General features: G+C 47.0%; 1 long non-coding RNA gene across 6 annotated transcripts in view; it reads right to left on the reverse strand.

Moving 5' to 3' along the window:
• The window catches only part of LOC123285920 (uncharacterized), a 51001-nt gene extending 36661 nt beyond the window's left edge, over positions 1–14340 (reverse strand). For 5 of the 6 annotated variants that reach the window (XR_011503363.1, XR_011503362.1, XR_011503359.1 and 2 more), the window contains exons 1-3: positions 13801–14340; positions 11924–13386; positions 72–263 (exon numbers count right to left, since the gene is read on the reverse strand). This is a non-coding gene — a long non-coding RNA (uncharacterized lncRNA). Of the gene's footprint in view, positions 1–71; positions 264–10494; positions 10621–11923; positions 13387–13800 lie in introns of all 6 variants that reach the window. The other variant, XR_011503361.1, reaches the window with a different exon arrangement.
• Positions 14341–25240: the final 10900 nt, after the last annotated feature.

The following is a 25240-nucleotide window of genomic DNA, read 5'->3' on the forward strand; positions in this document are numbered from 1 at the left end:
TTTTTTAAGATTCTACATATAAGTGAGATCATATCGTATTTGTCGTTCTCTGTCTGACTTATTTCACTTACCATAATGTCCTTAGGGTCCATCATGTTGACACAAATGGCAGGATTTCCTTTAAAAGACAATTTTGAGTGATTTCAAAGGCAGTGTGATATCGTAGAGAGAGTCTCCTGAGTTCCAACTGTGATTTCACACCTTCATATCCATGGTTACGTTCGGACATGCCATGTGAATGCTCTAAAACTCCAGGTCCCCATCTGTAAAACAGGAATATTAATATTTACCTGACGCTGGGGAGAACAAAGTGAGAAAAGAGAACTACATATTATTAGAAAAGTTAAAATTCAATTTGGGTCCAGGTTAAAGCCACTTTTACTAGACGTATGACCCAAACCACTTCCTTTTTCTGAACCTGCCTACCCATCTGTAAAAGACATAAAGTTAGAACCTATGTCATAAAATTATTAAATGAAATAACGTAGGTAAATTCTTAGCATGGTGTCTGGCACACAGTTAGGAGTCAATGACTGTTTATGGTAGATCCCACCACCAACAGCAGTGGAAACATCCCCTTTCTGCTGGAAAGTAGAAAAAGTGAGATCTATCGGGAGTTGAAGGAAAGGAATTCAGAGAAAGTTTTTAAACATCCGGGTTTCTCAGTCTTAATTTCTCATTAGCCTGAGAACCGCAGGAGAATGGCAGGGCTGCAGCAGCGTGCTTCTCTCTGAGTTCTCTTTGACGCCACAAAGTTAGAAGCTTCTTGTCTCCTGTGGTTGATCATTTCCTGAACTTCATTTATTTAAGAACTGGTCTTTTATGGCCTTCCCTCTTTTCAAGCTTGCAGCCACGCCCACCCCTCTTTGAGGTCTCACCTCTTTAATCATTTGGATAACGCTGAGACACACTACAAACCATTTTACTGGCAGGCTGATAAGTGAAGGCCATTTTTCCTCTTGTCTGCTTCTCAACTTAGCAGCATTTCGGATAATTTTCAATAATCTCAGTGAATCATTCACGTCATTCTCCCACAGCCACCTAGTCAATATTCTTAGTCAACAGGTTCTTTTCGGCTCTTTTGTCTGGGAAAGCCCGCTACACAAGGCCCCAGAACTCCAGAGGAATGAGTCTGTACCTGGAATTTGTACAAACTAGCCTCAAGTGCAAGATTAACATTTTCCCAAGTTAATAGTGATAGCCACACCTCTGAGCCACAATTCTGTGCCAGGCACTGTGCCAAGCATGGTATCTGTACTATCGTGTTTAATCCCCATAAAGCCTGCTAAGGAATGCTCTCATGTCCATTTTATAGATGGAGGAACTTATGCCTAGGATGCTGTTTCTCAAAGTGTGGTCCTCAGAGCCACAGCATTACCTGGGAAGTTGTTAGAAATGCGAATTCTCCAGCTCCACCGCAGCCCCGCTGAATGGGAATCTCTGGGGAGTGGTGTTTAGGAATCTGTTTTAACGATCTCCCCTGATGATTCAGAGGTAGTCTGAAGTTTGAGAAGCACTAGACTAGAAAAAGTGAGTAACTTGCCAAATTCACAGAGCTAACAATTGGCAGAGGGAGGCTTGGAAACCGGAGTCTAGCTGCCTCCTAAAGCAGAGTCAGAGGGGCTCTGAGATGGTTTACAAAATTTCAGGGTTTGAAGCAAAGTTGCCTTGTACAATAAAGACATCTATTATTTCATTTAATAAGATGTGCAGGGGTAGCTCAGTGCCAGGATTGGTTTCATTCAGCAGTTCAGTGGCTTCACGGCTCCAGCCCAACCACCTCTCTCTCGTTCTCCTGGCTTTTTCTTCATGGTCATAAAAGGGCTGCAGCAATTCCAGGCATTACATTTTGTTCCTCAATACCTAGATGTCTGGGGGTGCAGTCAGAAGAAGAGGGTCTGTCTCTTCTTCCACGTGTTTTTATGAGCAATGAGTTTTTTCCAAGAAGTACTGACCTCCTCTCCCTCACTACTATTCAGAATTTCATCACATGCTCATGCCCAAACCACCTGTGGGAATGCAAACGGAATAACATGATTGGCTGAGACTAGTTAAGATTCACCTCACTTGAAGCACATGGATGCCTGAATGAACACAGTGGATGGAAGTGCTGGGCAGAGCACTGGGCACAGATGATGAAATGGTAAGAAGTAAGTTTAGATTTACAGGATGACATCAGATGATAGGAATCCAATAAAAAAATTAAGAGTTTATGCCATAAGAAATACAGAACCTGTAAATTTTTGAGCAGAGGAGAGGAATATGTAAGGACATCTGTGGAGAGAGTCTGTTGGTGGTGTGCAGGAGAGGTGGGTACCAGATTTGGGAAAGGGAGTGATGACAGGCTGTGGGAGAAGACCAGCCACTGCTGTAGCCTTGGGAGAATTTGCCAAGGGCTTGGTCTAGGTAGCTGGCAATGGGTGTGAAGGATGGCTGCAGACACAAGTCTTGTGGGAGGAAAATTGGCAAGAGCAGGTGACTGATTGGCCATGGGGAGATAAAGAAAGGGGTGAGTCAGAGGTTATGGGCCATCTTCACATCTGTGACCAGTTGTTATTCTGCCCCTCTAGGGAGAGGATGATCAGAAAAGTGCTAACTCCTGCAAAAGGAAATTAGGCAAGTAACAGGAAAACTGTCAGATGTATGATTGCTTATTTAGAGGTATGTGCTTAAATTCTTAAATTCTATGCTTGGCTCTGTGGTACAATAATAACCACAGTGCATTTATTGCCAGTCTCTTGTGCCTTACTGTTTTGTTCATTTATTTAAATTTATTTTTATTACAGAAAATTTCAAACATACACAAAAGTAGAGAGAAGAGTATAAGGAACCTACATATACCTATTAATCAGCTTCAACGTGATCGAATCCTAGCCAGTTGGTCTTGTTTCCTCCATGGCCTCACTCACTCTCCCCCAGCTCTCCCCAGCCCAGATTATTATTTTTTTGAATAACAACTCTATCGTGACATAATTCACATACCATACAATTCATCTTTTTAAAGTGGTTAAAGTGGTAAAAGTTCAATGTTTTTAGTACATTCTCAGGATAGCAACCATCACCACAATCAATTTTAGAACATTTCATCACCCCAAAAAGAAACCTCATACCCTGTAGCTATCACCCTGTCCTTGCGACCCCTTTCCCCCAGCCCTAAACAACCAGTCTACTTTGTGTCGCTGTAGATTTGCCTATTATAGACGTTTCCTATAAATGGAATCATACAATATGTAGTCTCTTGTGACTGGCTTCTTTCACTTAGCACAATGTTTTCGAGGTTCATCCATCTTGTAGCACGTATCAGGACTTCATTTCTTCCTCTAGCCAAATAATACTCCACTGTATAGGTATTCTACATTTTATTTATGTATTCATCACTTTATGGACATATGAGTTCCACTTTTTGGCTACTATGAACATTCGTGGTCAAGAACATTCATGTACAAGGAGACATATGTTTTCATTTCTCTTGGGTATATACCTAGGAGAGGCGTTTCTGGGTCATACGGTAATTCTATATTTAAACTTTTGAGAAACTGCCAGACAGGTTTCCACAGTGGCTGCATCATTTTACATTCCCAACAGCAGTGTATAAAGATTCCAATTTCTCCACATCCTGCCCAACACTTTTTATTATCTGCTTTTTTGATTATAGCTATCTTATTGAGTGTGAAATGGTATTTCCTTGTGGATTTTTTCTCTATTATTTTATTTTTATTTATTTTTAAATTTTTATTTACTTTTTATTTTCTTAAGGGCTTTTCATGTGGTTAGCCAGTTGTCTCAGCACCATTTGTTGAAAAGTATATTCAAAAGTCTATTGAATTGTCTCGGCTCCCTTGTCAAAAATCAGTTGACCATCATCTCCAGTTATTTTGAAGCAAATCCCAGACATCAGGTCAATTCACCCATAAATATATCTATATGTTTCTCTAAACTTCAATCCCCTGGTGTTTTATCTATCTCATCGCTGATTCTCACGGCAACTATTGAGGTACCATTACCCACATTTAACAGAAAAGGACATTGATGCTTGGAGAGGTTGGGTCACTTGCCCAACATCATGAAACTACTTCAGTGACAGAGCCAGATCCAAAGGCTGTGACTTTCCTGTTACGCCATCATCCACTGCAGCCAAAGCACAGCAAAATATAGTCATAGTGAGGGCAGCTTGACCCAGGCAACGCTTGCCTTCAATTCCTTAAAGGTATCATTTAACTTGTTTACTTTCTTTTTTGGCACAACCACCGTCTCTATTTGCCCTTCATCCATCATTCTACCCATCAGGAGGGAGAGAAAGACAGCTCTGGGAAAAGTCATAGATTACCCCCTCAGAACTCAGAGAAGATGTAAGGTGGAAAAATCAAAATCTCGAGGCAAGGAGACTGAATTTGCATCGATCTGAGAGGTAACACTGTCCATACAGTGAGGAGCAAGTTGAACAATGTTCACTTTCAAATGGAATTTGAAAATTCATCTACTAGAAGGAAGACTTGGATAACCAAATGTTGGCATTGAAAGACAGCGTCAGCAGTAGTTTGTCTGACCTCTTATTTTACACGTGGAAAAATGTCCAGTGACTTCCCCGAGGTAATAGGGCTAGTTAGTGGCAGAAAGGAGACTCACAGGCAGGTCCTCTGATATGAGAGAATATCAGAACTCTCTGTCCCAGGAACCTGCTGAGAATGAAGTGCCAGGTAACTAGCCCTCACCAAGCAAAGGGCACAGAATAATCTCATGAGACTTGAAAGAATTACAGGAATGTGGAAAAGGGGAGAAAAATCACTGAAGATTGGGAGTTTTCTGGAGCTGCCCATGAGGAGCAGATCTATGAGGTAAGAACTGTAAGTTAACAAGCAATCCAACTTTTGAGTCAGAGGGAAGATACATGGTCCAGGAACTGGAAAGCATCACACACAGTCTGCCATTTTTTCAATTAGTGAAATAAAGAGAGAGAATTGGACTCAGACTCAAATGGCCTTAGCACACCACAGAAATATGGAAGAGAGAACGTGGATTTAAAATAACCGGGTGAGAAGCAGACACGCAGCGAGAATGGCTTAGGTCTGCTGCAGAAGGCAGAGTCCTGCGAGGTGGGCAACGCAGGGGAGGGACATCAACCAGAGACATGGCCCTCAGGACTGATGTCCTCTGACCTTCCACCCAGCCCCTACCTCCACTCTAGTAGAAAACAAACTTAGGAAAGGTCCTGATGGCAGCTGAGTATAGGGTTGTAAGAAAACTTTAGGGTCAGGTAGACCAAGGTGCAAATTCTGACTCCTTTACCATCTAACTATGTGATCCTAGGCAAGCTGTTTCACCTCCCCAGGCCTCAGTTTCCTCCCCTGTCCACTGCAGGATGTTGTGAGGATTAACTGAAGCAATGGTATAGAACACAGAGCCCAGCTCCTGGGGCACAGTGGGGTCTCAGGAGTGAATTCGGCATCCCTTAGTCCCTCTCGGTTTTGGATAAATCCGGTCTTTGTACCACCTCTCCAGGTGCTCTTTGAATCTCAGGACCTGTGCCTTTCAGTATGGAATTAAACACTTCATTCTCCTAATGAGAGGATTTTAGGACTAAAGGAGCAGAGGCCCTCTGAAGAACCTGAGACCAGAGCGTTCATGGCAGATGGACATCCAGACTCTCCCTCCGCTCCCTCCTCAGTGTGCCTGGGAGGCTGGTTGCCATGACCACCTAATTATTTCCTCTGGGTCTGACCACCATGATGAACTGAAACACTTGTCAAACTCCCACCCAAACAAGCAGCAGACGTACACTTGGAGAAACATCATTCCTGAACAATAATGCTTGGTTTCCCGCCCGTCACAAGGACCCATCCACAGAAATGGAGGCAGGGGAGGCAGCTGTGGGGAAGGCGAGAAGACGAGCCGGGATGCGGAAGGGGACCAGACTTAGGACCTGTGTCTTCCTCTGGGTGAACCATGCTGGAGGCACTCCTTCTCGACATGACCTACTGACCGATTTATGGGGTCACTATGTTCAATTGATGTTACGATGAGCTCTGAACAGCCACACGGCCACAGTGGAGGGCAAAGCCAATGCCCTTTAGCGTCAGACAGGGGTGGGTTCAACACCAGTTTTGCCTCTGACTAGCCGAGTGTCTTTGACCAAATTTGCTTCTCTGAGGCTCAGTTTCCTCATATGAAATGAAGATAGTAATACCCGCCTCATAGAGTCACTGTGGGATTACAGTAAAAAACATGGGGATATAGCACAGGGCTGGGTCCTGGCAAGTCTTTGATGAGTGCTAATTATAAATTTGTTTTCAGATCATCTCACAGTTTAATATACCCGCTCTGCCACAATATAAAAAGATGAATGACTGCTTTTGAGAAATACAGAATGTCATCCAAACCAAAGGTGTCTTACAAATTATTTCATACAACATTCTTATTTTATGGAGGAGGAAACTGAGACCAGGGAGGTTAAGGCATTAGCCTGAGATCACACAGCCTGTTGATGGCAGGGCTGGAATTAGAATGCCAGAGTTCTGACATCCAGCATCCTATAATGCCTGAGACAGGGAAGGAGGGAGGAGAATTAGCATGTACTGAGTATTTACTATTCACAGCTATCATGCATAAATTGTTCCGTTTAACTCTTCAAGCAATAACAGAATACATAAAGTATTATTCGTCTTATTTAACAAATGAGTAAACCAGACTCTCAGCTCTAACAAGCAGGGACTGTGTCTTTCTTGTCCGTTCCCACGTCCTCCCAGGCAGAACAGTGCCCACACACAGCAGGCACCCCGTAAACATGTGCTGGTGAGCAAGGTGACAGACCCTGCCCCAGGCAGGCAGCTAACAAGTGGCAGGGCCAGGATGTGAAATAAAGTCTGTCTGACCCGGGAGCCCATGCTTCTTCTGACTGGCCCTGGTGCTTTCTCCCCCAGGGAGTGAGAGGCAGGAAGGAGAAAGGAAGAAGGAAGGAGAGACGCATTCTTTAAAAAACGGGTAAGTTCCAGGGCATTAAAACAAGGCCCACGTATGCATATTACCCCATTGGCTTTTTACCACCGCCAAGGATGACTGCTTCCCTTCTTGTTTGTTTTTCAACATACGAGGAAATGGAGGTGCAGAGAGCCTCCGTGACTCTCGCTCAGTGAGACCGTGGGCAGGAACGACGAGGGATCGGCCTCCAGCCCCAGACTTTGTCCGGCACCCTGGGCTCTTCTCTGTCATCGCAACACAGCGGCCAGCAGACAAGCCAGAGGATCTGTATGAAGCCGGGCTGAGCTGCAGGGGGCAAGCAGAGTGCCCTCGGGCTCGCCACTGGCATTTGCTCGGGATGCCCAGAGCTGTGGCAGCCTTCTATGACCACACTCACGAAGCTCGAAAACCAGTAAGCTGAGGATGGCTGGGTGCTTGGTGACACTGTTGGCACTCGCAACAAACCTGGGAGTTGCCTGCCTTCCCGCTCCTAGTTAAGTTCAGTAACTGAACGCTTCTGTTTCTGAAGTTTTTATTAGCTGGCATTCTGTTATCTGCAGCCAAAAGCATTTCTGTCTGGTGCGCTGTACTTCTCGGGAGTGAGGGAGTAGTAAAGACCGTGGCGTTTATTGTCTATGCTCTGATGGATGGGCAAATCTGTTTACTTCTGGAATTCTCAGTGTCCATATTTTTATTGGCGGGAGGTATCTGTTAGTTGAAAGTATCAGAAAAGAACTTGAGCTAGCTCATATGAATGAGGGGAAATTGCTGTAGGAATAAGGGGGTATCTCATGGAACCCAAGTATGGGGATTCAGCTGAGCCTGGCAGGTCTGAAATCAGGACCGCAAAAGCAGTTGAAACTGTTTCTCTCTACTAATACGTGCTCTTCTCTGTGCTTCCTTCTTCCATTTCCTTTCCTCCCCTTGCTTTCCCCTCTCTTCCCTCCTCTCCTCTCCTCTTCCTCCCCGCCTTTCCCCTCCTCCTCCTTCTCTTCCTCTTTCTCCTTCTCCTCTTCCTCTTCCTGGTTTTCTTCTCTCTCTCTCCCCCTGTCTCTCTCTCTGAAAAACATCCTCCATCAGTATCTACATTCATATGTAACCAATTCAACCCCCAGCAAACAGACTGAATCTCAGGCTCAGTTAAAATTTCTTGGAGAGCAGATGTGATTGGTCACACTCCCATCTTGTGCCCAATGCTGCAAAATCAACTCCGGCAAGGAAGAAGGACCACAGAGTATGAACTTGGCTTCCCGGGAAGGACCCCATCCATGCAGGTGGTGCAGCAGGGAAGTCCAGCAACGGACCGACTGAGGACACGACCCAAAGTCATCTGTTATAAAGCCCCACCTCTGCTCTCTCGCTGAGGCATTCCGTGCTGGTTTCAGCTGTTATCAAGGCCAAGAGCCACCCCGCCCTTGCCGCAGTTTGGTCTTTTATCTGTTTAACATTCAGCAGGCTCGGTCCCAGGCATTGGGCCTGGAGTGGTGAACAAAGCTGGCTCAGCCACGGCCCTCACCAGTCTTACACTCTCCCCTTATGAGCATCTCCTATGTCTTTCCAATAAGCTAACCTTTGCCTAAGCTTATTTGAGATGGATTTTTGTCACTTCCAACCAAAAGAATTCTGACTAATGCAGAAATAAGTACTGGGAGTCGAATGTTATAACGGACAGGTCCCCAGATGTAAACAGCTGAGTCAGGATGCGCAGGAAGTCAGGAGGACTCTGCCTTATAAGGCTGGATATGAGCAATCCTTGTTAGGTGGTAGGAAATCAGTTGGTTAAAGATTGTTAATTGTCTGCTAGAACTCAGAGCATTGCCCACAAAATAGGAGCTTTAGGTGACCTGGAGGAAAATGCCAAAATATTGCTACATCTGGCAACTTCTATTGAGTTACCATTTGGGCCCATCTGATAGCAAATAGAGAACAGCTGGGCAGATTTACAGCTCTGGTAAAAGAATTTCTTTCTACCTACTTAGAAATTTGAACCCATGGAATCAGATAATCAGTTACCTTAAGGATATGGCCTTAAAATTGGTGTACCAATTAGGATACTGGGTACCTGGGAGGATTCAGAAGAATCCAGGAAGACCGATGCCCTCAGATTGCTGCTGACTAACTCTGCTGTGATCCCCATCTGGGAAAGCTGTAAATGCACATTTGGCTGGGGAGTCAAATGCAGATAGGAGCCACATGGGAGGAAAGACGAGCCTTGTCTCACTACTCCAGCCTGTTCTTCAAATGCAGAGGCAGAGGCCAATAAGCTAAGATTTAGGGAGATATGCAGAGCCCTCAAGTTTGATATTAAGAAACTTATGCTCAGGGCTGGCCCCGTGGCCGAGCGGTTAAGTTCACGCGCTCAGAGAAACCCCGGCCGGGGTTTCTCTGGTTCGGATCCTGGGCACGGATATGGCACCACTCATCAGGCCACGTTGAGGCGGTGTCCCACATACTACAGCTAGAAGGACCCACAACTAAAATATACAACTATAAACTGGGGGGCTTTGGGGAGAAAAAGCAGAAAGAAAAAAAAAGAAGATTGGTAACAGTTGTTAGCTCAGGTGTCAATCTTTAAAAAAAGAAACATGCTGTAAGAGTGAGGTTCAAATTCAAAAATGAAATTTGGGGAAGATTTCTGGTGTTGGCTACCAGCAAAGTGAGTCTCCCACGTGTCCTCCCCTAACCCCACCCAATCAATGGGCCCAGCTAAGAAAGAACTTGAAAGAGTTGTAGAGTAAGAAATACTCGAGCCTAGTAAACAGAGACCTGTGCTCGTTCAACCTTGAAAGCACCCCTTAGCTCACATTCATGATCCAAACAGAAATGAGCTATGAATGTGGTTCAGTGCCCAATAATGGGACCCTCCTCAATTCTCCTCTCAGTTTTGGCACTGATTAACGCTGGCCAGAGGAAGCCCGCCCAATGGATAGAACCCAGGGCAGCTAGAATGATGGGTCAAGAAAGAAACAGACATACATGACAGTGAGTGGCCCAACAGAATCCAGATGACGCTCTACCCTGGTGACTCAGTGTCTTGCTGCTTCCCCTCATTCTCACTAAGGGGGTCTTGTTATCCTTTACTCCCTGACCTTTGCAGAATGAGTGTATTGGGCAGTCAAGTACACTATTTAGCTCTTAAAATCTCAAGGAGCTGCAGCAAGCTATGTTTAAGAGGAGGAATTGGTAGTCACCAGAAAACCTGAGTTTGGAAATTACCGGCCCGTGGTTTCACCTCTGGATTCATCAGCTGGATGGGGCTTAAGTTTTTCCGTATTGGGAAAGGGTTGACTTTGGATGAAATGAGATGATTTGTGCAATAATAATAGCTAATATTTATTGAATCCTTACTAAGTGCCAGGCACTGATCTAGGGCTTTATGTGCATGACTCATTTAATCATCCCAGCTACCCTATGAGGTGGATACTGTCATTGTCTGCATTTTACAGAGGCAGCTAAGTGCCTTCCTAAAGCTGAGCGGAGATTTGAATCTATGGTTTAGGTTCTTAGCTGTTACATTGCATTTACTTTTAGGTTACTTACCTTGCTGGATTTTGCTTTCATTTTCTTCTACTTCCTACTATTGCATCTTCTTGGCATTCTCTCTCTACTGATTCTTTTGAGGTACAGCTGACGTATAATAACCGGTACAAATTGATGAATTTTCACCTATGTTTACACGCATGAAAACACCTCTGCACTTCAGACAAGCAATATATTCATCACCCCTTCCCCCAACTTTCCTCATATCTCTTTGTAATCCATCTCTTCTCCCGCTCTCTTCCATTCCCAGGTAACCTCTGATCTGCTTTCTGTCACTAAAGATCAGTTTGCATTTTCTAGAGTTGTATGTAATTAGAATTATATAATATGTATCTTTTTCTGTCTTCTTTCATTCAGCTTAATTATTTTGAGATCCATCCATGATGTTTAACAATAATTTGTTCTTTTCTATTTCTATAGATTTTATTGTATAGATGCTGCTAGGGGTGGCAGTTTCCATACCTGCACAAATATAGCTACTGCGAATACTCATGTACAAGTCTTTGTGCGGGTATACACTTTCAATTAAACAAATGTCTAGGAATGCAATGGCTGGGTTGTATGGTAGATGTTTGTTTAACTTTTTAAGAAAACGCCTAACAGTTTTCCAAAGTGGTCGTACTATTTTACACTCTCACCAGCAGTATTTGAGAGTTTCTTTTGCTCCACATCCTCATCAACACTTGAAAAGATCAATCTTTAAAATTTTAGTCCTTCTAGTGGGCGTGTAGCGGTATTTCACTGTGGGTTTAAGTGGCGTTTCCCTAATGATTAATGATGCTGAGCGTCTTTTCATGAGCTTGTTTGCCATCTACATGTCCTCTGTTGAAATGCCTCTTCAAATATTTTGTCCTTCTTATTTTTACTGGGTTAAGTTTTTCTTTTTTAATTGTTGGCCCAAGTTCTTCCCTCTGAAGTCAGCTTCCTTTCTCTCTAAGAGAACATGCCACAAATTAGAACACAGATCAAGAAGAGAGCGTGGTTTAGTAGCTAGGGCACAGGTTTGGAAATAATCAAGTATATTTGGAATTGCATTTTAGCTCTGCTACTTGATAAGTTATGTCACCTTGGGCAACTCAATTAATACCCTGCACCTCAGTTCACGTGTCTGTAAAATGTATCTAGTGAACCTGTCACCCAGTGTTTCTATGAGGAATAAATGAAACTCTTTTTAAACAAGTTGCATAAAACAATGGGAATAACCTTTGTTAAGGCCATGTTCTAAAAAGGAGGCTACTTCTGAGAATTTTGATTATAAGAATTATTAGAATCACCTCAGTGCCAAATATTCATGTAGAATAATATCGGGAGTGCCATCTTGCTTATTGTTTCCTTTTTTTCTCCTCTTCGGTACTTATAATATACACAGCAAAAGAAGTTTATCATATACACACCAGACACACCGCAATAATATCACGCCCAGTCCCACCTGCTGAGGTGCTGGTCTCTCCCCGAGGAGTCAGGAACCCTTCCATCTGGAGGCTCCTCTTCTTGGTCATCCTGTTTTCACACTGCCCTCATCCCTTTCTGAGCCAGCCCTGGTGGTCTCGTGGTTGAGACCCTGCACTCTCACCACCACCGCCTGGGGTTTGTTTCCCAGTCAGGGAACCGCACCCCTGTCTGTCAGGTGTCACACCGTGGCAGCTGCATGTGGCTGTGATGCTGACAGCTCTGCCACCGGCATTTCAAATACCAGCAGGGTCACCCGTCGTGGACAGGTTTCAGTGGAGCTTCCAGACTAGACAGACTAGAAAGAAGGACCTGGCCACCCAATTCCAAAAGAATTGGCCACGAAAACCCTATAAATAGCAGGGCGCACTGTCTGATGCGGCACAGGAAGGTGAGAGGATGGTGTAAAAAGACGGGGCAGAGTTCCACTCTCCTGGACACCGGGTCCCTAGGAGTCAGAAATGACTCCATGGCACTAACAACAACATCCCTTCTGAGTTCCTCCTTGCCTATATTCTGCCCGGTTAGACAAAACAATGGTCACTTCCATGGGGGTTATTTTTTTAAAGTAACGGTAAAGAATCCTCAGTCTCTCGGTCTGTAGGGGCTAAAGATACAGATGGTCATCAGCGGCTGACGAGGACATTTATTTTCCCCCATTCTGCACAGCACAGTAGTAGCTCTGTGGCTGTCCACTCCATGCTCTGAGCATCTCCCTGGGCACTGAGCGGCCCGTGCCGTGTTCTTGGTGGGAGGAAGGGCAGGGCAGGAGAGCAGGGTGCCAGCTATTGCCCCTGGCTCTCTGACAAGAAAAGAGCAGCTTCCAGGCAGGGTTCAACCTGCAGAAAGGCCCCCTGCCGTGGAGGGATTATTCACTCCAGGAGATGCTTCCTGTGCAGTAACATCAAACATTACCACTGGCTATAGAAGCTCAGAAGTGGGCAGTTTAACTGTTTCATGCACAGTGTGCATGAGCTACAAAATCCGCTGCCACTATGCTATGTACATGTGTGCACTGAGCAATGGGAATTTTCTTCCTAGTTCTGATTTCTACTCCCACACACGTATGGGGGGCCATCTCTCCAAGTTCCCCTATGGCTGACGTTGCTGAAGTTTAAGTGTCATCACTAGCACCGCCCAGGGGTCACTTCAGTCCCTGTGAGGCTTGGTCCCTTAGTCCTACCTGTCCTGGATGAACCCAATAGCTGGCTTTGTGAAAGACGCCAAGGGGGCCTGTGGAACCTCACAGACTCATTAAAGGGACAAACAGCCTTCCCAGCGTTTAGGGCTTAGATCCTTCCTGAAGAATGCCTGGTACTCTCTACCCTAAGGAAACATGACAGTATGTTGGAGGAAAGGCAGGTGAGACATCTGAGACAGCCATCTCTCTCACTAAATGAGAAGCTTCTAGTCCTTTTGGTGGAGAAATCCATAACGATAAACCTGCAATAGATTACAGAGGGCAGTTGGAAGGAGAGGTTGCTTTCAACCCGGAGTCCCAGGGGTGCCCCAGAAAGACTGGCTTAGACTCAAATGCTAATAGCCCTGTTGATGAGCGGGGATAATACGATTCCACAGGGACCAGAAGGCCAAGTTTCTGCACTCTCTCCCCAGCTGGCAGGAGCAATCTTCCTGGAAGGGCTCCCTCCTCCCTCCCACCCTCTCTGCATTTAAAAAACTTCTGGGAATCTCACTTCCTCCCTTAAGCCTTTCAAACAAAAGGAATGAATCGAGAGAAATCACCCTTTACATAAACCTCAGTGCCTTACCTTCAGGAACCATAATTAGAAAACTAAACAAAACAAAACACTAAATTAATTATTTTATAGAGCAAAGTGTTACAATTAGAAAGAATACCGGGCAGTTTAAAGGCCATCCAGAGACTGAGATCAAAGGGGGCTTGCAGAGACTGAGGTCCTGCCGGCCCTGTGCAGGCAGCTTATCCATTGGGGGCGAGGACTGTGGGCCTCAGTGTGAGAGCCAGGGGAGAGGCTCCTGCAGTGGAAGCACTGGCCTCGGGTTACACAGAGATTAGCAGCAGACCTGGCGTTTGATCAGGAGGCAGTCTGATTTCTAAAGCTCATGAATTTCCCCCTATATGCTTTTTAGAGTTTTGCAGAGTATGGCCCTCGCTGTACCCCGCACAGCCAGGCCGGTAACGCCCGCCGGTGCTTGTTGTTTCCTCCAAGCTCCACGGTTCCCCCAGAGCGTATTCGTAGGCCAGCCAGTTGGTCCCTTCCCCTCATGCTCTCCTGGCCTCTCCGAGCTCTCCTGAGGGGTCGTCGCGGAGGAGAGCACGGTTAGCGTGCTCCCACAGTGAGGAGCAGAGTCCTAGTCTTCCTGTTTCAAAACTGGCGCTCTTGTTCCAGCTCTTCAGTCAGTCCCTACTTTTCGTTATTTTGGTGATGGGGTGTGTGTGTGTGTGTGTGTGTTTATTGGCTGGGTGTGTGTGTGTGTGTGTGTTTATTGGCTGGGTGTGTGTGTGTGTGTGTGTGTGTGTGTTTATTGGCTGGTCTGAGAGCAGCTCTGCCCTCAAAGCTCATTGGCTGAACAGAAATAAATGACATGCCCTCAGCCCACTGGCAATCTAGCCCTTCTCCAACTCAGGTTAGTGACCCCACCCACTTCTTTAAGGGGTTCACTTTTCAGAAACCTGTTTTGACAATTTAGGACACAAAGGATACAAAGATGAATGAGACACGGTCTTAGCCTACTAATAGCTCACAACAGCATTCAGTGTTCAATTCAAGGAATGAAAGCTATTCTGGATATTTAAAGAAGGAAGGATTTTAATATGGGGATTGGATGCTTGAAAATCATTTCAAGGGCTGGAGGCATGGGTTGTAGGCACCAATGGTGACTTCCAGCTGCTACCTCTGCACCATCAGGAAGGTGGAAATCAGGAGGCCTCAAATCGAATATGGAGTTCCAGATTCTAGAATCTGTAACATATCACATACTCTCAATCTAGGGACCAGAGAGCCAGCACTGGGAAGCCGTTATTGCTTCACTGAAAACTGACTCTTGACAATCATAGAACTGTTGACTAGTTACCGGAATATGATGCAGAAAAACTTCGTGTCTCCACAACTGTGCTTGCCAGCAGGAAACATCTAAAACAGCAAGATTTCCTTTGTTTCATTTCTACTTTTCAAATCTCATACGTGTGCGTCCACTGGTGGGACTCAATTTGCATTCGGAACCCTATCTACAGGGAAGTCTGGGAAATAGAAGATGAGAGTGGTTATTGGGAGAAGAACCAGCAGTGTCTTCCACAGACTCAGGAACATACATGGGCACTGAAGGGTTAGAGGGAGCATGCCACACAAAGTAAATAGGTCACAAATAAGGGAGATCACTTCTCCCTGGGGTTCACGGAAAGTGGCAGAGAAGAGACTCCTCCTGCTGGGTCTTGAAGAATATCCTGTAGAAGTTTGCCTCAAAGGGGGCTGAAGGGCATTTGGGGCAGAGTAAGCATTAGGAGTTAAGGCAAGAGTGTGAAAAAGTGTAGTGCTCCTAGAATCGGCCTGTGCTTTCTTTGTCCGGAACAGGAGGGAGAAAGAGGAGGGCACTGAGCAATGAGGTCCAAGAAGTGGCAGGGCCCAGATCAAGGCACACCTCATACGCCATGCTCAAGAGCTCAGACTTTCTCCTAGAAGTGATAGGGGGACCTTCGGAAGGTTTTACATGGGGGAATGACAAGACGAGATGGGTTTTAGAAAGGTCACTGTGGATGCTGTGAGGAAGAAGCACTGGAATGGGGAGCAACTGGAAGAAAGAGAGCAGTTGGGAAGATATTGCAATATGGTAGACTAGACGTGGCTGGTACCTAAACTAGGACTATGGATGTTGGGATGGGCAAGAGAGGGCTTGGAGTATACGTGGAAGTTGAATCAATAGGACTTGATTGAGCTGAAGTGGTGGGGAGCAATTATTGCGTGTATGCTATGTGCCAGGCTCTATTCTATACTGCATGTATGAACTCATTCAATCCTTACAAAACCCTATGCAGTAGGTCCTATTATCAATCACATCTGCAGATGTGGAAACTGAAGCACAGCTGGTAAGTGGTGGAGCTAGGATTTGAATAGAAACAAACACTCAACCACTTTGCTATGAAACACCTCTGCTCTTAGTGATAAAATTTGCTTTCCTGTCCTTTATGAATTTGCATTTCACTGTGAATTCTGGTTTGGACCCTGAATCAGGAGTTCTTTTAACCTAGACATTCATGGATGAATTTCTGCAGGTCTAAGGAACCCTGAAATTGTAATCAAGTTTGTATGTTTTTCAGCATTTGTGTATTATTTTTCTGGAAGGAATGGCCAGACTTATCAAATGAGTTACCAGGGGTTCTCAAATGGGTTTTTGACCTAAGAATACATTTAAGAACTCTGCCTTAGAGGAATGGTTCTCAAGGTGTGATCCCTGAACCAGTAGCATAAGCATCTCCTGGGAACTTGCTAAGAAGGCATATTCCTGGCCCCTTCCAAGACCTACTGAGCCAGAAACTCTGAGGGTGGGCCCGGAAATCTGTGTTAATAAGCCTTCCAGGTGCTTCTGATGTATGCCCACGTTTGGGAAGCACTGCCTCAGAGCAAACACAAGCGTGAGTGATGTGGCAGCAGGGGCTATTCGCTGACCTGGGTGGGGCATTCACAGTGGATGTGGTGTCAAGGAGGGTAGGGAAAATCTCAGAAGCCCAAGGTCTTCTGTGAGTGCTCTCAGGAAGGACATAAGCTTTGAACTGAGCAGTATTTTGGACAGGGCATTCACTAAGGGCTTCTGCGGTCCTCAGGACAGGCATTTCTGGAAGGTGCTGGGGTCTCGACTTGCAGCTGAGAAGATGCAACCTGTAGACTCATGCACCAATCCCACAATGCCTCGAGGCCAGTCTCCCCCTCTGTCGTAGTTTCTCCTGGGGCTGCATTTTAGATATCTTGTTTCATCCAAGTACACAGACCTCTAATGACTTTTCCACAGAGGATAACCTGCCTGGGCTCCCAGGGCAGTTAGTATCCACTGACACCCCGGCTGCTCCCCACGAGGTGCCAGGGCCTCTGGTCCACACCTCACCCAGTTGACACTGCAGCCGTGCAGCCTGTGCAGGATTCATGCCCACAATGCCAGTCTCTTTCTACATCTTCCTGGGAGCGTGAAAGGGAACAACGACCTGCGGCGCTGAGTGATGGGATTGGTGGGGGTTTCTGTTCCCCACCCCCCTGCTGCCCTCCCTCCAGACACCCAGGCTCAGCTCCGTCTTTCTGCAAAGTCACAAAACTGGAAAGCTCTTGGGGTAGGGAGAGAGCATGTGCCTGCTGGTTGGCTTGGAAAGGTTCTGGGAATTCATTATGATCTAAACAACTATTCCAGTCATTCCTGTGACTCAGCGCCTGACAGCAGGATCTTCCTGTGTGCACGGGGCCGGGGGTTGCTGACTCAGTGCTGAGGAGGGCACCTTGTCAGCGCTCCTGGGCTCCCAGCTCCTCCTGCCTCCCCTTCGTCCCCAGAGGACACCAAAGGGAAGCAGGCAGTGGGGGGAGCTTCTCAGCGTGTCCAGTTTCACTTCTAAACCAGCATCCAGCCTCCTCGAGTTACCACTCTGAGCACGTACATCTGTTAGTCTTCCGGGCACTTTGGCGAGGAAGCCATCAGGAACAGTCACACAGGCATCATGCTTCACGTACCCAATTAATACATGTTTAGCCAGCACCTACTATGCATCCAGGACTGGGATCCAGAGAGATGTGACTGTATCTACCCACAATTTTCAGAGGTCTGGCGGGGGAAAAAGCCCTCGCAGTCCCGCAGGAAGTAATGGAGAGAGTGCTGCAGCAGGGCTGTGGAGAGCCGGGGCCGCCGAGCAGCAAGCGGCAAGCTTTTCTAGGTGCCTGGCATTCCTCTTTAACATGCAGCAAAATTCAAAATTACTTTTGTTTATGGAAGCCAGAGAGAGAAGAAAATGCAGGCACTTGCGAGGACCAAGGGCAGGACCTTCTGGAAGAAGGGAGGCTGAGGAGGAGGCAAAGGGCGGGAAGACCTCAGTGGCAGGCTTAGGGTTTTGCCGAAGGGCTTTTTCTTAACTTGAACCTGTGACGCACTACTAGGCAGCAGGCTCAGTGTCCCCGAAGCTGTAAATGAACTGCTGGCGCTCTCCTCCTTCACGTGAGAAGGAGAAGGAGAAAAGACAGATCACATGCTGCCGGATGAAAATTAAAGAAGTGAGGACACCAACATGGCATCTACTACGTACCAAACCTTTACACGTAAGGTTTCTCTCTCATTAAATATGAACAACGCATGCATGTGCACGTGCCTGCATGCGCGCGCACACACACACACACACAGTAGCTATCCAGGCACAGGGGGTTAGCAAACCCGCCCCAAGGGCAGCTGAGCTGAGATTAGGGCCTGTGTTCCTGCCATTTACAAACTTACTGTACATGAAGGTATATAATATGAAGAGATGCTCATATCCCCATTTTACAGAAGGGGAAACTGAGGCTTGGAGAAGTTAACTAACCTCTCTCCAAGGTCATACAAGCGGTCGGTGAGGTAACAGGACTTCAGACCCAGATCCGTCTGAATTCACAGCCTGGGGCCTGTCCCCGGCACCACCTGCTGTTTCCATTTTGAGTCCAGATATCATCTGTCTTTAGTGTCTACTGTCTCAACCTCTGTAAAATGGAACCTGATATTGTCATGCAGGACTGTGATCACTATCTCCTGTAATGTTAGAATTAAAACACTTAATCATAACTCCAAGCCTACTTTCGCAGTCACTTATTCATTCATTCAATAAATTTATATCGAATATTCATCTCCTTGTGCCAGACTCAAGGTCCTGAGAACACAGCAGTCAAAAAGGCAGGCACTGGGGCCAGCCCCATGGCCTAGTAGTTGAGATCAGTGCACTAAGCTTTGGCAGCCCATGTTGGTTCCGGGGTGTGGACCTACAGCACCTGTTGGCGGCCATGCTGTGGTGATGTCCCACAGACAAAATAGAGGAAGACTGGCAGCGGATGTTAGCTCAGGGTGAATCTTGCTCAAGCAAGAAAAAGAGGAAGACTGGTGACAGATATTAGCTCAGGGTGAATCTTCTTCAGCAAAAAAAAAAAAAAAAAAAAGTAGGCATGGTCCTTTCTCCTCGTGGAGCTTTCAGCATAATGGGGAGAGAAAACCAGGAAATAAGAGATAGAACCAACCAGTTTATTACCATTGCAGTAAATGGTATAATAATGACAGCTAAGACTTCAATTACACTTACTATGTACCAGGAACTATTCTAACTATTCTAAATATTCCACATAAATTAATTCTGACAGGCCAAAGAGGGAAGTGGAGAAATCAATGAAGGCTCCTGAAGGACGTGTCAGCTCCACCTGAAAACAGGATGAGTTGGTAATGTTGAGGAGGGCGGGGCGGGGAAGCACAGGACAGTCTAGGACTGTGTGTCCATGTGGCCACTCGCCACCCCAGGCTGCGGAGCGAGGAATGCTCATCTGAACTGAGGTGCCCTAGGGCTAAATGCGACCGGCTTTCAGACTCGGCACTGAAAAGAACGTAAAACACCTCATCAATGTTTTGTATTGATTGCATGTTGACCTGATGATATTTTGGATATATTGGGTTAAATCAAATGTATTATTAAAATCAATTTTACCTGTTTCTTTTTACTTTTTAAAATGTGGCCACTAGACAATGTTGAATCGTGTGTGTAGCTCACGTTGTACTTTGAAAGGACGGTGCTGTCCTAGAAGGGCTGGGAGCCTCAGGGAGCAGGCACATCAGAGCCGCTGGGGGGCACGAGGGGAGGAGAGAAAGAGGATGCCGAAGGCTGGTATGAACCTCCAACCTCTATTCTGCGGATCACACAGAGTGATTTTAACCTCTGTGAACCCCAAATCTGAGATGCCGGGGCACACTGACTTACTGGAAATTGACTCTTCCTCCAAACCAGCTCCAGCTGTGAGCCAGGGAACGGTTAATGCTCTTCGTGAGTCCCATATTGTAGATGGAAGAGGCCAGAAAAAGCAGGGCAGCGACCTGGCCACGTGGCCGAGTGGTTAAGTTTGCGTGCTCTGCTTTGGCAGTCCAGGGTTTTGCGGGTTCAGATCCTGGGTGCGGACATGGCACCCCTGATCAGGCCACGCTGAGGGGGCGTCCCACACAGCAGAGCCAGGAGGACCTACAACTAGAATATACCACCATGTACTGGGGAGCTCTGGGGAGAAAAAGAAGAAAAAAGAAGATTGGCAACAGATGTTAGCTCAGGGCCAATCTTTAAGAAAAAGCAAAAAGAAGCATCGGGGCAAAAACGTAAAGAAATAGAGGAACATCTTAGGGTAAAAATCAAGCCCCTAACAATGGCCCCCCAGTCCTATACATGGCTCCTGCCTGCCTGCTTCCCTCTCTGATATCTCTTACCTGGCTCCTCCCTTACCCCATCTCTACTCCAGTTACAGTAACCTCTTTCCTGAGGCTTGAACATACCAGACATGCTCCTGCCTCAGGACCTTTACACTGGCTATTCCCCTTGCGTGAAACATTCTTCCTCCAGCTATCACATGGCCAACTACCTCAACTCGTGGTTCAAATGTCAGCCTCCAATGCGGCCTACCTTAACCATCTTATTTAAAATTGCAACCCCCATTGGTACTCTCTTACCTGACTCTTGTTTTTCTCCATAGCATTTATTACCTTCTAACATACTCAATAATTTACTCTTTTATTATGTTTCCTGTCAATCTCCCTACTAGAAAGCACACTCCCTAAAGACACTGATCTCAGTTTTATTTCCTGCATTAGCCCCAACACCCAGACAGTGCCGGGCACAGAGTAGCCACTGCTCAGTTAACACTTTTTTGGTGGGCTCTGCTGAGGGCAGTTTCGGTTGGCCAACAGGCGTCCTCCATTCACCCTCTCTTCTCTCGAAGAAAAGGGGTCTGCTTTCCCTGTCCTGCAGCTGGACTTGATGAACTTTGCTTCCCACTCAGCTCTTACTGCTCAGAGTTCTGCCCTGTTCTGGGTCCCACACATCTGCCTCCCAAGGGACTAAAGGAAGCATGATGCGGTGGAAAGCCCCCTGGACTGGGAGCTGGGATTCCCTGGTGCCCTCCTGGCTTTGCTCTAATGCAGGTCTCTCGCCCCACCTGTTTCCCGAGCTGTCAAGGGTTCCAAGCTCGGAGGGAGACTGAACAAGCTACGGATTGCATTAGGAGGAAAATGTGGGAAAAGGCTGTTCCATACAGAGCAGTGGTTCTCGGGGAGGGTCTCTGGACCAGTTGCATCAGCATCGCCTGCGAGCATGTTGGAACTGCATTAGTCTCAGGATCCCCGCTAAACGCCCTGAATCAGAAATAGCAGAGGAGCGGGGCCCAGCAATGTGTTCTAATAACAATTATCACTTTAATCAATTTATTGACTTAACTAATTAATAAAGCCTCCAGGTGGTTCTGATGCACTCAAGTGTGAGAACCCCCCGGGCTGGGGGACAAGAAGGACTTTGTTAGAGCCTTGAAGGCGGCAGGGAGGGCCTTAAAAGGCCAGGCGAGAAGACAAGCTCCACTGGCTGGGCGGGCACTGGGCTGGCGCCTGCGTCAGAGGCCACGCAAGATGGTCGCGGCCCAGCCTGCGCCGGGAAGTCAAAGGCCAGCGCTCCCAGGCCCGCCCGCAGGAAAGTCCCCGCGGGAGGCCGCGACCTTCCTCCTGGGGCTGCCTGCGCTGGGTGCTCTCCTCCGGGCATCCGGGCGACCCGCCCCCGGTGACCGCTCCCCTGCGGTCCCTCCCCTGTGGCCCCATCCCAGTCGCCTCGCCCCCTCGGCCCCCCGCCCCCGTGGCACCCACCTCCCCGAGGCCCCGCCCCCTGTGGTCGGCTCCGTAGTGCCCCTGCCCTGCCCTGCCCCCGTGGACGTCGGCCGTCCCGCGCGGGCGGTGGCCCTGTCCCCCTGCCCCCGGAGTTCTCCGCGCTCCTTCTCCTGCTCCTTCTCCTCCAGTCTTCTCACCGGGGTTCCTCAGGGCCCGCGCGCCCCTGGACGGCACCAGGCGCTGCGCGGTGGGCGGTGAGAGCAAGCACCTGCTGGCTGCGTCTCGTCTCCGCGGTCGCTGTTTCCTCTCCACCCCACCTGCACCTCCCCCGGCATTTGTTGTTTCGGTTCCTTCTCCTTTTTGTAAAGGAACCTTTTTCCTGGAAGGTCCCACAGGACGATTAAAAAGCCTACTTTTGTCTGACTTCTAGAAAGGTGCAATTAAAATGTCTATCTTACCATGAAGCATGGCACTTCAAACTGTTCTTGGCTACTAACACCTTAACCAAAGTTCGTTTATTAAGCTAAAGCAGACAGCCGTGTCCCATGGGGGTCACCCAGCTGAGAGAAACTAATATTTACCTACTTTCGCCTTTGTGCTGGACACTCACTTGTTCAAGAAAATGTACGCATTCATTCAGCCACTTATTGCACACCTGGTACCTGCCAGACGTTGTTCAGGGTGAGCACCGTCTGATAAGAATAATACTATGAACCACATACGAAATTTAAAATTTTCTAGTAACCTAAATTAAAAAAAGGAAAAAGAAACAAATGTTAATTTTACTAGTATATTTTATTTAACCTAATATACCCAAAATATCATTTCAACATGTAATCAATATAGAAATTATCAATGAGATATTTACATTTACACTATTTTTTTCATGCTGAGTCCCTGAAATTCCGCGTGTAGGTTACACGTCGAGCACATCTCAGGGCAGGGCACATTTTGAGGGCTTAACAGCCACATTGGCTAGTGGCTGCCGTACTGGCCCATGCAGTCTAGACGCTTGGAGAGCAGCTATGGATAAGGCAAAGCAAGAGGGATGTAGGAAGAAATATTCAGTAAACTCATGAAGAAATAAGATAATAAATAGTATTAAATGCTATGAAGAAATTAAAACAGAATAGTGATATAGAATGACCAGACGTTGTCTCCTTTAGCCCTTTCAACCCCGCTTTGAGTTGAATAATACCACATAAGCACCTTATGTATATGAAGACTGAGGCTGAGAGACCACACAACCGGCCCAAGCACCTACAACTGGAAGTGGTATGGCCAGGATTTAAATTCCTGTTTGACTGACTCCCGGGCTGGTTCCCATTACCTTCAAGGCCAGGTTGAAGGTCAAGCTACCACAAAGAAGAGGGAGATGAAGAAAGAGGCGTCGAATGGCTTTAGAGTCCAAACTTTGGAGCACTGGACTAGGAGTTAGGTGCTGCTGTGTGTGATTAAGTTTCGTGCCCTCTCTGGGACCTCCTCATAGGTGAAATGGAGAGCTTGGCTTAATGGCCACGAAGCCCTCTCCTGGTTGTCACACGGAGGCTCTGGATCAGACTAGTTGGGCTGGACACCTGCTTCTGCTGCTGACTTGCTGTGTGATCTTGGACAAGTCACGCAAGCTCTCCTGGCCTCAACTTTCTCATCCGAAAGATTCCTGTAACTGCTGCTACCTCAGTGGGCAGAGGATGGGATTGACGGTTTATGCTGTGCTCAGAAGGGCAGCTACTTCAAAGGAAGCACTCAGTGAATGTTGGCTTATTTTTCTGTTAACCCAGCTCTGTCCTACAGGCTTCTCATCCGAGGCCAGGGATGGCCTGGCCTTGCCTGTGTGGTTTGTATTATTATCTCCATTGGACAGTGCTCATCTTGAACAATGCCTGGCACAAAGAGGTGCTCAGTAATGGTTGAGTGGTGTGTACATTTTCTTGAATAAATGAGCGTCTCGCCCTGCAGCCCAGCCTGCCTGGTGCCCGGCTCACACTCAGTCTAAGCCCTTTCTTTCCCAGAGCAATGGAACTCCTGATCCTTGTTCCTGACTGTGAAGGCCCAGAGGATCTCGGGAGCCTTGCAACACAGTGGATTTTCAGTCAGGAGCTTTTTAACTGGCCCGCCTACCAAAGGAATGGTTTTGTATAGCACGGTTAACTTTCCATCATCAAGTGTAGCTGCTCTCACAGAGTTTGTGCAAAGGCAGCTAGGCATGAAACAGCAAAGGACTGGATCCAAAGGCCAAAGGATTTTTTCCTTAGTTCACGTGTCCAGGGTCCAAAGACTCTGAGGACGGTATTGCTTGGGGCTAAAGAACAGGGGGCTGCATGGCGGTTGGTGGTTGGTCATCCTAACTGGGAGACTTTAAGTGTTTTGAGTTTCAATTTTCGTTATTTGAAAATGAGCTTAATAACATCTATCTTAATGGCTATTAGCATATTAGCAACCCTCCTGGATTTTGTACATTTGGGATTAGAAAGACTTGTATTTGAGTCTTAGCTCTACCACCTACAAGCTGTGTGACCTTAGCCAAATCAATTGATATCTCTGAACCTTAGTTTTTTCATCTGAAAAATGGGAATAAAACTACTATGTGTATGCTCTGCCACAGAGTGTCTTCATAGATGTCAAATAAGGTTGTGTGTGTTCATGTGCTTTGCAACTGTGAAGTGTTATGCCCATGTTGATTATTCTTGGTAATTGTTTTTCTGTCAAGGCTTCATATCCAGTCCTCTGCTGATCTGAGTTTCCTCATCTGCCTTTGTAGCGGAAAACAGAGAACTCAGTCTTGTTTCTCTCTGTTCTGGCAGTGCTCAGCACAATGCGTGTGCCAGAAGTGCGCAGATGATTAAGGCTGGGAGTCTGAGGGTCTCCTTGGGTCTCCGCTATATGCTGGTGCTGTAACTTCTGACCAGTCATTTAATTTCTCTGACCTGTCTCCGTGTCTCCAAAGTAGCGATGGACCTAATGTTGACTTGCCTACCTCTTGGGGTTGTTCAGGATAATCAACGAGTTAAACAGAGTGTTGAACATCATGAATCTTCACACAAGGGTGAGGGACAGTCCCCAGCATTATTCCCCGTGCGCCACTCGCCGCCTCCTGCCGGCTCCCAGGCTGCAGGGCGGTCACGCAGAACCACTGGTGGGTTCCTGCGCACGTCTCCGCTGTTCCAGCCTCGGTGCTTGCACCTTTGCTCAGGCTGGTATCTCTGCCTCGAATGCCCTTCCTCTCATCCTTCAACTTTACCCTCACTCGTTCTCCAAGGCCCAGCTCCAAAGGGTCTCCTCTCGAAAATCCTGCCAGACCTGCCCAACCAGAGCGGATGCCACAGTGCCTCTCTGTGCCCAGGACAGATTGCCATCATATCTCTCATCACCCTGCATCACAACTCTTGTTTGCTCATCCATTGAATGGCAGCAATATAGCACTGTGATGAAGCACACAGGCTCTGGGACCTGGGTTCAAATCCTGGCTCCGACACTCCCTAGTTGTGTT

This window comes from Equus asinus, chromosome 5 (assembly GCF_041296235.1).
Source record: "Equus asinus isolate D_3611 breed Donkey chromosome 5, EquAss-T2T_v2, whole genome shotgun sequence".
Classification (NCBI taxonomy): domain Eukaryota; kingdom Metazoa; phylum Chordata; class Mammalia; order Perissodactyla; family Equidae; genus Equus; species Equus asinus.